We start from the raw sequence: 11,399 nt of genomic DNA, 5'->3' as shown, positions 1-11,399 counted from the left end.
AGCAGTATTTCCATATGGATCTTCCGCGGTGTATGTTACTAAAGTATCACCTATTTGGAATGTACTGGCTGGTTCAATATCAACTGTAAGGTTCAATCTACCAGAGTTGTCCTCAGCGATCGGTTCGTTCCAAGAAACATTAGCAGTGGGTAGGCGGAATGTAGTATTTACTTTTGTATTGTTTGGACAATTGTAAATAATTGGTACCTCATTGTCTGCAAAGAAGAATACACGGTACAAGATAATTTTTTTTTGTCCGAAAAATTAGAAATTAGTTTCCACTGGCAATTATACAAAATATAAGCAACATAATACAGCAAGAATAAATACAAGATTACATACTGTAAAAGATTAGTAATTAAAAATTTAACCACAATACAATATCAAAACATGATATTTAAACAACATTTACATAAATCTAAATTAGACTTAAATTAATTATGTTTTAACAGTGTCAATTTTTAAATGGATCGAGTTTGGAAAAAAAGAATTTCTATAGAGACAGGTGGTGAGTGGTAGTTGTCGCCGGAACTACTAAAAATAAAGGCATGATATAGAGGACGAGTCGTGCCGTTCATTATGTTCTTACGTTTTGCCAAATTGTATTTGTTATAAATGTTATCTAGATTTAGAATATTCTCTTTAATTATTTTCTGTGTAGTTTTCTGTCTAATATATTTACATTTTCTTTTGTAAGGCTTTGGTGTCAAAATTTTAAACAAGAATTTACGAAGGATTATTAAAATCGACACCAGGTTGACTTTGTTTTGTATCTGCTTACATACAGGTTTTTATTATTGCATTCCCGTTTGTCAAAATTATACGAATTGGTAATCGAACGTTCTTTATAATCTAAACGTATGATTCGGTTGAAGAACTGAATATCGTTTCTGGAACAAACGACGTAGCATCCGATAAAACTATGGAAATCACTGACCAATGTGTTGAACTGATCGGCATTACAAAGCAAAAAGCAAAAAGCAAATATTGTTAAGATTTCTAGTATACCACCGAGATTGGATGACAAGTATGACCAAATTAAATTGGAATATATTAACATGATGACCGCGGTCGCTGAAGAAAATAACATAACTTTTATAAATCATGACGAAAATTTTAGGTATAGAGACAATATCTTTGGATGGACTCCATCTTTCTGAAGCAGGCGTTAATCGGCTTTCATCTATCTTTCAAATCGATGCCTACACAGAATATATTTATAATTTTCGGAAGAGTGGGTATACGGAGTACCTTGAACATAGAACCCAACGAGGACAAACAAATCACCATAATTCTATGAACAGCGACAGAAATACGTCCTTCAACAGACGTTACTTTAGGCGCCCAGTAAAATGTTTCGGATGTGGTGCATATGGACACACAAGGAATTACTGCCGATGGGCTACAAGGAATTGATTCCCGGGAAGTAGTGTAGATGATGATCACATTACAGTTATTTCTGATGTCAATATATGCATTAATAATGAAAAATTGTGGCGGTGATTTTGATGTTAATGATGCTGTTGATGTCGATATTGGTAATAATACTAACGATACCCAAAATGATGAAATTGACGGTATATACGTTAACAATAATATTGATGGAGATAATGAATTAATGGATTCTGATGAAGATGATAGATATGAATATAGTGATATTGCGTTTGATGATATTAATGATGACGAATTGGATGAAGAATATGATTGTAATTATAGGCCTACACTACCTGGATTTACAAATGATACCTCCACTTATGACAAATGTGCGAATAAGTTAAAACATAGCGATGGTTTTACAGTTGGTCATATTAATGTTAGAAGTCTAATAAATAATTAATGAAATAATTTTCCTACTTTTCAAAACTAAACTTGATGTATTATGTATCTCTGAAACCTGGTTAAGTGCTGATGTTAGTGATATTCTTGTAAACATAGATGGTTATATATAATTAGAATAGATAGTTAAAAGAAGATTATTAATAGAAAGAAAAATAGAGGTGGTGGAGTATGTTTATATATTAAAGAAAGAATTCCTTATATTGAAAGAAATGACCTTAACACTCTTCCTAACATTGAAACAATATGGTTGGAAATCCCTAACATACATAATGAAAATATGCTTGTGGGATGTTTATATCGTCCCCCTAAGGCTAGAAAGTCTTACATCACTCTTACTATACAAATGTTAGAGAAGGTTGCAAATGAAGATAAAAAAAAAAGTCCTTTTTGGAGATTTCAATATCAATTATGACCTAAATATAGACCTGAATTCAAATCTTATAGATCAAATAGAGAATATATTTGTACTCAGACAACTAAAAAATGAACCAATACGTATTACAAAAATCATTGCAACATGTATTGATCTAATTCTTATCTCAATTCCTGATTGCCATATTTACACCGAAGTTGCAAAGATTTCATTTAGTGATCATTATTTCATTTATACCTGCATTAAAGCACTTAATATAACATTAAGGAACACAGAACAATATACATTTAGAAATTTGAAACACTTCAATACAGATTTATTTATAAATGGCCTATGCCACTCAAATATTCTGTCAAATAGTAATAATATATAATATAGTAATAATATATAGTAATATAGTGATTTTGATGTATACTGGAATTCTTAAATATATGTAATAAAAATGCTCCTTTAAAGACAATGCGTGTTAAAGATCGTTTTACTCTTTTGATTAAATTAAATTCAATTCAACATTTATTTACTTCCTTTTTTAACAGTGATAAATAATACAAAGATTTTTTAATAAATTGAAAATGCAGAAAATTGATAATGAACATTTAAAAGAGAAAGGAAGCCAGAAAAAAAGGAAGAGAAAAGCAAAAGAGACAGCACAGGACAGAGACAGAAAAAAAAAAAAAAAAAAAAAAAAAAAAAAAAAAACAAGAACAAGACAAAACATTCAAAACAAATCTAAAACAGACCGACAGGCCGATAAAGCGAAAATAGGGAGATATAATTAGTAATAAGAAATACAAAATCAGCAATTAAGTGGTTTTTTGAATTGGTTAGCAAAAATGTTAATGGAAGATGCATTGACTAAATGAGAGGGTAACAAATTCCAAAATTTAGGGCCCGAAATTCTGATGTTATGCAGGAAATAATTGGTTCTACAAATATGTTGTCGGAAATTTTCTAAGGTTGAGGGATTAACATTTCTAAATCTTGGTATTGCTTGCCTATCTGAGCCAACTGCATCATTGGATGGGTGAGAGATATTGAATAGATAGGATATATAAAAAACAGGGAGATGATCACTTATGTCACTGTAGAATAAACCACTAAGATTAGGGCAATCGAACATATTGGTAATAATATTGTCAAGCAGGCTAACAGAGGCATTTGTCTATGAATTAGAGGGAGATAATGATAACTAAAGAAGGAATTAACAAAGTAATGGGCATCGTTGCTAGATTCATGTTTAAGGATATCGATGTTAAAGTCACCAAGAATATAGGCATGTTTATTTTCACAAGATAATTTGGACAGAACACTGTCAAACTTATCAATAAATTCCGTAGAATCAAGGAAGGGAGCTCGATACAGGGTGCCAACAACAATGTTTTTCAGATTAGGTTGAATAATTTCGACAAAAATGGACTCACAAATATCGGGATTAAGGTTGAGATCTTTTCGTAAAAAGAACTGAAGGCCATCACGGATATATATGGCTACTCCACCACCATGTTTATGAGTTCTGTGGTTAGCAACAAAGTTATAATTGGGAAGTTCGACCAGTGGATTATCGTTTTTGAGCCAAGTCTCACTAATTGAAATTATGTCAAATGGAAAATTAAGGGACGTCAGAAGCTGTTTAATTTGGTGAATATTTTTTAGAAGACTTCTAGACTTAAAATGTATTGTGGAAAAAATGTTTCTTTTAGTATTATTGACTAAGACGAGAATTGGCTCGGGTAGTAATATTCGGAAGTACTAAACTGGTTATTAAAAAATTGAAAATCGGTGTCAAAATCAGATGTAAATTGATCATGAGTATCTTCAGACGGAGAAAATCTGGTCAGCTAGTCGGTTGGTGTTCGAAGTGTTTACAGAGGATTGGACCTTGAAATGAGACATAAATAACACAGAAAAGGAAGGCCAATCAAAGAGGAAAAGGAAAAAAATCAGTTAGTAAAATGGTCAGTAAAAAAAGGCTTTGTTTACTTGAAAGGTCAATGAAACGCAAAACATAAAAGACTCACAAGTTGCTTGAAATTCATTGGATGAAGCACGGTATAAATAGTAAATATATTAGATATACTACAAGTTATATTAATAGGCACAAAAGGAGCAGACGCATCCTAAAGAATAGAAACAGTATAAATTGAATATATCATATAATAAAAAAATACTTAAGATAATAATAATTGTAAAAAAATAATGAAAGATAAAGATAATTATTAACATCATCAAAAAGAAAAGTAAAGACATTGTAAATATCATAAAATATTATAATTAAAAATTAAAAAAAACTGACTTAAGCAAAATGACATAATAAAGTTAATAAATATAGTAATACTAATAGTAATAATAATGTAAGCAAAGAAAAATTATCAACATCAATAAGTGCAAATTAACGACATTGAAACCAGCATTTCAATAATCAATGAATGAATTATGAGTCATTCAATCATAGAATAAGAAACAATATTATGCAATAAAAGTTATAATGAACATAGAACTGGAGCATGAAATGAAAGATAATTATTAACATCAACAAAACGCAAAGTAAAGATATTGTAAATGCCAGTATCTTATGATCAATATATGTATATATAAAAGAAATAACTGATATAACAAGAAAGACATAATTAAGATAATAAATACAGTAATACTAATAGCAATAATGTAAGAAAAGAAAAAAAATCCACATCAATAAGTGCCAATTAACGACATTGAAACCAGCATTTTAACAATCAATGAATGAATTATGAATCATTCAATCATAGAATAAGAAACAATATGATGCAATAAAAGTTATAATAAACATTGAACTGGAGCATCCAACAACAACAACAACAATAATAATAATAATAATAAAAATATTCAAATGATATTCATATCGAAATTGATAAACTCAATTGGATGCCGGATCTGAGAAAACAACCCGATCAACTGTCTTTTAATATGGAACCAATCAAACCCAAAGATGTTAAAAATATTCTGAAAAGGAAAAGTAACAAGTCTGCGCCTGGCCCAGATCAGATAACGTACGCCCTCCTGAAGAAACTGCCATGCACACACCATATATTAGCCACCATCTACAACAAACTTTTGCACTCTGGAGCACCTGTCTCTTCATGGACTGAAAGCAATATTAAACTTATTTACAAAAATGGCGAAACCGACATTCCAGGAAATTTCCGCATGATAGCCCTCACATCATGTATAGGGGAGGTTTTCCATCAAATTTTGGCTCAAAGACTTGAAAAAATCATAGTTGAAAATTCACTTGTCAATCCTAATATTCAGAAAGCTTTCTTGCATGGTATTAATGGGTGTGTTGATCATAACACAGTTCTTCATGAAATTATCAGGCATGCCAAAGCCAAATGCAAAACCGTCCACATCACCTGGTTTGACCTGGAGGATACCTTTGGAAGTGTTCCCCAATTTCTTGTCCACCACTCTCTTGACCGCAGCCATATCCCTCCATTAGTTAAAAACTACATTAAAAACCTCTACTCAAATCTCTCTGGCAAGATTAATACAAAAGATTGGACTTCTGAACCTTTCCAATTTTCTAAAGGCATCTTCCAGGGAGACCCATTGTTCCCTATTATATTTTTGCTGTGTTTCGACCCACTGATTCAATCCATCCAATTGGAGGTCTCCTGTGGCTACGAGATAAACGGCACTAACATTATCACTACACCATTTGCAGATGACTTCTGCCTCATTTCAAGAAATAAAAGAACACACCAGAGAATAATAAACACAATTCTGGTTCATAGCAAATCCATGGGACTAAAGCTCAAACCACAAAAGTGCCGCTCACTCTCGATTTGCCGCGGGAGGCCTACCAATATTATATACCTACTATCCCTTCGGTTGAGGTCGAACCTCACAAATTTCTAGGTTCTATCATTACATTTAGGAATGCCGATGCTGATGTATTTGATTACTTGTGTGATCTTATTGGACAGGGCATCAACAAAATAAATGATTCCCTTTTTAGGCCGGAATTCAAGCTGAAAATTTACTCACAGTATTTTCTGCCGAACTTAAGATTCCATCTTACAGTGAATGATATTACATCTACCCAGCTTAAAAATCTTGATGCCCTGTCCAATAGGTTTGTCAAATCATGGTTTGGCATGCCCATATGTACTACTATGGCCTTCATTCACATGCCCAATGGATTTGACATTCCCAACATTTCTGAACTCTACAAAGAATGCCACCTCATTGCGCATCTCTCTTCCAGAATTAAGTCTGGTGCGATGGTAAACCACTGTCTTGATTCCAGGGTTGAAAAAGAAGGGAACTGGAAGAAGACGATCTCTCTTACCAACCAATTTGAAAGTTTAACAAAACGCCAAGCACAATAATTTACCCCTCCACAAAGTAATAGCTAAAGTAAAAAATACACTGAAGACAGAAGTTCAGAAATGTTGGGATAACCACGTCAAAACTCTCTTGGCCCAGGGAAGGTTTTATGAACTTGTGTCTCTTGAAGATCAATCCACCCATTAGAAATCTATCTGCCAGGTGGGGGAAAAGGATTTCAGATAAATGCCCTTGCTGTGGGAACCGAGAGACCCTCCATCACATTTTTAATTTTTGTAAACCTTCACTAGACCAAGGGAAATATACGTGGCGCCACAACAATATTCTCAAATATATGTCCGATACCCTAAAGATGGGACTTCCCCCTGGTTCGGTCCGCTTCGACCTTGTTTCAAGTGCCTCGAATGTCCCTCATCCATCAACGGTCCGCATGGAGTGCACCATTACAAACCATTAACATTCCAACAGGATATGGTAGTATGTTTATTCCCTGACCTCGGCCTTCTTGCTAGGACTGGGGCGTGCGCTCTCGTGGTCGCTTGCTCGGCCTCCAACCTCTGCCTTTCTTATGCTGCGTGTCAGAGTCCAGTATATGTATCTATGGTATCTTCCATACGTTTCAGTGTGATAAGTGACAATACCTGTCTGTGAATTACTTAACGTGATTGGCCAAAGATTTTGTATGGGCCCTTTAGGCTTCTTAGGTTTTTGAAGTGGTGGCAAGATCGCTTCACCAAAAGCATGCATTGATAAACTCAGCGTAATGATCATAAAAATCATCGCAGGCATATTTTGAAAGTTCACCAAGAATATTATCAGGGCCTGTGCATTATTACAACTGGTTAGCCATATTTTTCACTTCCATGTGTACAATCAGGACAAGTAATCTAAATGTGTCTTTATCTGCAATTTTAAATTGTTTCGCAAACCATTTCTAATTAATTCAGCTTTTTTGGAGTCCGAAATAAAAAAGAATTAAATTGTCATGCACTGAGGTATTCTTGGTTGACTTTGATCGTGATCGCGCTGCCTTGAACACATGACGACTTCAATCCGTTGAATTAATAGTAATCGCTAAATAATCAATGTATTAATTTTCAATCTGCTTCATTCGTTTCTTAATTTCTGTTTACAGTTTATCTGCTCTTTCAATAGATAGTGTGCATACTATTGGATCGTTTGTAGTCTTTTATAAACCGTTCGCCTGGCAGTACCGATTATCTGCTTTGCGGAGTTTTTAATGCATTTGCGTATTCGCTCAATTCCTTGTTAGAATAAGTTAATCGTTGAAATTCCCTGTAAACCTAATCCTATGTACCATTTTCTGATGTAATTGTGTGCGATAATTGTGTACAATAGCCCTTTTAAGCTTTAAAACTAGCTGTTAATAGTCCACAATCACAACGCTCCCGTTTCTGGTCGGTTTTATTTCATACACTACTCTCTGCGCGACCTCCCACAATTTATGACTTACTGTATACATTTGCTACTCGTTGAAACAAAAGATTATGACAACAAGGCATGTAGACTGTTGAACACTGTATTTTTTTTCGAAAGAAATTTTCGGCCAGTCCTCTGGCCTTCATCAGCTTTACAGAATGCACAAGATTGGCTGTTGCAAGTTGTATACTTTACAATATAAACAATGCAATAGTGATGTAGACAGATTATATAATTTGAAGAACACACATGGATCTACAATGATATATATATATATGTATATATATATATATATATATATATATTAATTACAAATTTTTTCAGTTTTTGTTCGTTCAGTTACAAAATCGGTCTTTTTCGCACGTTAGTTGATAGGGCTTTTAAAATCAATAATAGTTGGAGGGGCTTTCATTATGATACCAAAGCATTAACTACCATCCTTCATACCTCATTGATCAAATTATTTTTCGTTATGTTAATTCAGTTCAATGTAAATGCAAAAGTACACTGGATAATACTAAAGAAAATACACCAATCAATTTTTATTTCAAATTACCTTATGTCGGCACATTTTCCAAAGTCCTTAGTAAGAAAATCCGTGCCTTATCGAATGAATTCTGTGATGACTTAAATTTAAAAATTGTATTTTCCTCATTTAAAATAAAACATTTGTTTTCAGCTAAAGATCCCATCCCAGTTGGTCTCCGTTCGCGTGTCGTTTACAAATTTGTATGTGCAGGCTGTAATGCTTGTTACGTTGGCGAAACAAGCCGACATTTCTCTACACGCATGCGTGAGCACCTAACACTGGATGGGAACTCGCATATATTAAAGCATCTGAAAAGTTCACGTCACTGTAAACAATCAGTCAATGAGGACTGTTTCTCGATACTGGACTCCGCTTCTACAACCCAAATTCTAAAAATCAAAGAAGCCTTGCATATTCAGTGGGAACCTCTCTCACTGAACAAACAGCTTCTTCATGTTAATTTATCTTTGTCATTCTAAATTCATTCCATTCTCCCCTTTGTGGCATAAATACTGCACTCTGATTTTACCTTATCTTTATTTATATTTTGCTTTGTAGTACTGTTACGGTTCATTCCACAATTTTTAGCATCCATAGCATTGAATTTTTACTCCCCTATATTAATGATTGCCTGCGTGCATAACTGACGATGGTAGTAGACTGCCGAAACATGTCTTATTGGGGCCGTTAAGGCCATAACATATTGGATTAAATACAGGCTTCGCCTATGATGAAGATACGATCTGTTGTGTTGTTTTTGAAAAATATATATTAATTGTTTATTTTTTTAAACATAAAATACACTATCTACTCAAAACACTATAACTCAACAAAGGAGCGTCATTTGATACTTGCTTACAAATCCAACTGTTTGGGTGGTTTCACCACTCATTTTGGTCTACTGGCAAATGTAGGTTTAGCCTGTTTCTTATGACTATACTGTTTAGATTTCACTATCTTTTTAAAGTGGTCTATATTTCTCGCCTTTATCTCTTTACCTCTTTAAATTTAGCGATGACCATATCACCCTTAATGTCAATCACTTTAAATCGATCAACATAGGTACTCATTTTAGATTTTCCTTTCTTAATATTCTTTATCAAGACATCGTCTCCAATTTTAACACATAATGCTGGAAGTTTCTCCGTTTCTCAGCATTTTCTTTCATTTTTGCTTCAATTGTTCATGATAGGTTTTGAATCAATTGGGCATGTAAACAATGATGGTGAAAATCTGCACACTAAATCTCGTAATGAGGCAAACAATAACATTAATGGTTGTAATGAAAATAAAAATACTTGTACTAAGTCACCCAGAATCTCTAAATTTATGATTGAATCTTGAGCAAGGATTTCTAAAGTTGATCTTGCTGTATTTTACTGGATAAATTATAAAATCAACAGGTTTATGAAATTTTGGCCTGTCATGTTGATGATTTTATCTGAAGCGGTACTAACACATTTTTAGAAATAATTGCCATAATTTGAGATATAAGTTGGGACAATTATTATGTTTGTCGCATCAAAGTCGACCAGATAATTATTTTTTTATATATCACAAAGGTTGCTAACAATGTTAACAATTGTGCTGTTCATGATATTATGGAAGTTAATAATAAGATAGTTGGAAAGGCCAAGTCAACTAAATTGACTCTTAAATATCAAAACCTTGGTGATAGTGAGAAAGATTTACAAAAATGGTCATGTTTAGTGATGCTGCTTTGGGTAATAATGTGCCGAATGGTTCAAGGGGTTTTACAATCTTTTTGGTTGGTGAAGCCGGAAAAAAATCACCCTTATGGTGGAATTCCAAAAAAGACAAGACGAGTAGTAAGAAGTAATTTGTCTGCATAAACATTGGCAATGGCTGATGGAATTGATAGTAGCATTTGCTAGTGTACTTTATTGAGGAAATAAATATCCGATAACATGCTGTACTGATTTAATTGATGCTGTTAAGTCTGAGAAAAGTGTCACTGAAAATTAGATATGAGTGGTATAAAGGAGTTATTTGAGGCTAAGCAAATAAATCAGTTCAATGGTGTGACACTAAAACACAAATGGCAGATAGTTTGACAAAGAAAGGCGCTCCTAATAAGAATATGAGAAAGGAGCTTGATAGTGGTTTATTGCTTTTAAAAAAATGAATTTGGTAATGTTTATGTTGATTTGACCTGAGGTCAGTGATAAAGAACTCAGTGTTTGTTTATTTATGCGTTATCTTTATTTATTGTTAGTTATCAACAATATCCTTAACAACGTTTAGCATGGCTTTAGAGCAAAACAATCTACAGAAACGCAATTAATTCTTACCTTGGATGACATTGCAAAAACTGTCGACTGCGTTATTTTAGACTTTGCCAAAGCATTCGATAAAGTATCTCATAAAAGATATTTATACAAATTTCAATACTACAGAACCACTTCCTTGTAGTTAGGCAACAGTGTGTTGTAGAAGCGAGAAGTCTTCTCCAGCAGCAGTCACAAGGAACAAGTGACACACCCGAGAAGTCTTCACCGGTGTGTCACAAGGAACAGTTTTGGGGTCTTTGCTATTCCTGTTATACATCAACGATCTTCTAGACAATCTGAACTCTCAGACTCGATTGTTAGCTGATGACTGCTTGGTAGGTTATACAACCCCATCAAAACACACTCTGATGTTTTAACCTTACAGAATGATCTAAAACAAAATACCTGGCTAATGCAGTTTAACCCGACAAAGTGTTACACAATCACTTTCGGGAATAAACGTGAACCAAAACGAGAATACGAATTCTACGGAACCAAATAAAATTGTACAGACTCACATCCGTACCTTCGAGTCCAACTGACCAGCAAACTTAAATTAGATGGAACCAACATGTAGGAACAGCCACAACAAAATATTAAG

This window comes from Anneissia japonica, unplaced genomic scaffold, assembly GCF_011630105.1.
Source record: "Anneissia japonica isolate Jap-2015-1 unplaced genomic scaffold, ASM1163010v1 scaffold284860_len1800451_cov186, whole genome shotgun sequence".
NCBI classification, from domain to species: domain Eukaryota; kingdom Metazoa; phylum Echinodermata; class Crinoidea; order Comatulida; family Comatulidae; genus Anneissia; species Anneissia japonica.
This window is presented reverse-complemented; position numbering follows the sequence as displayed.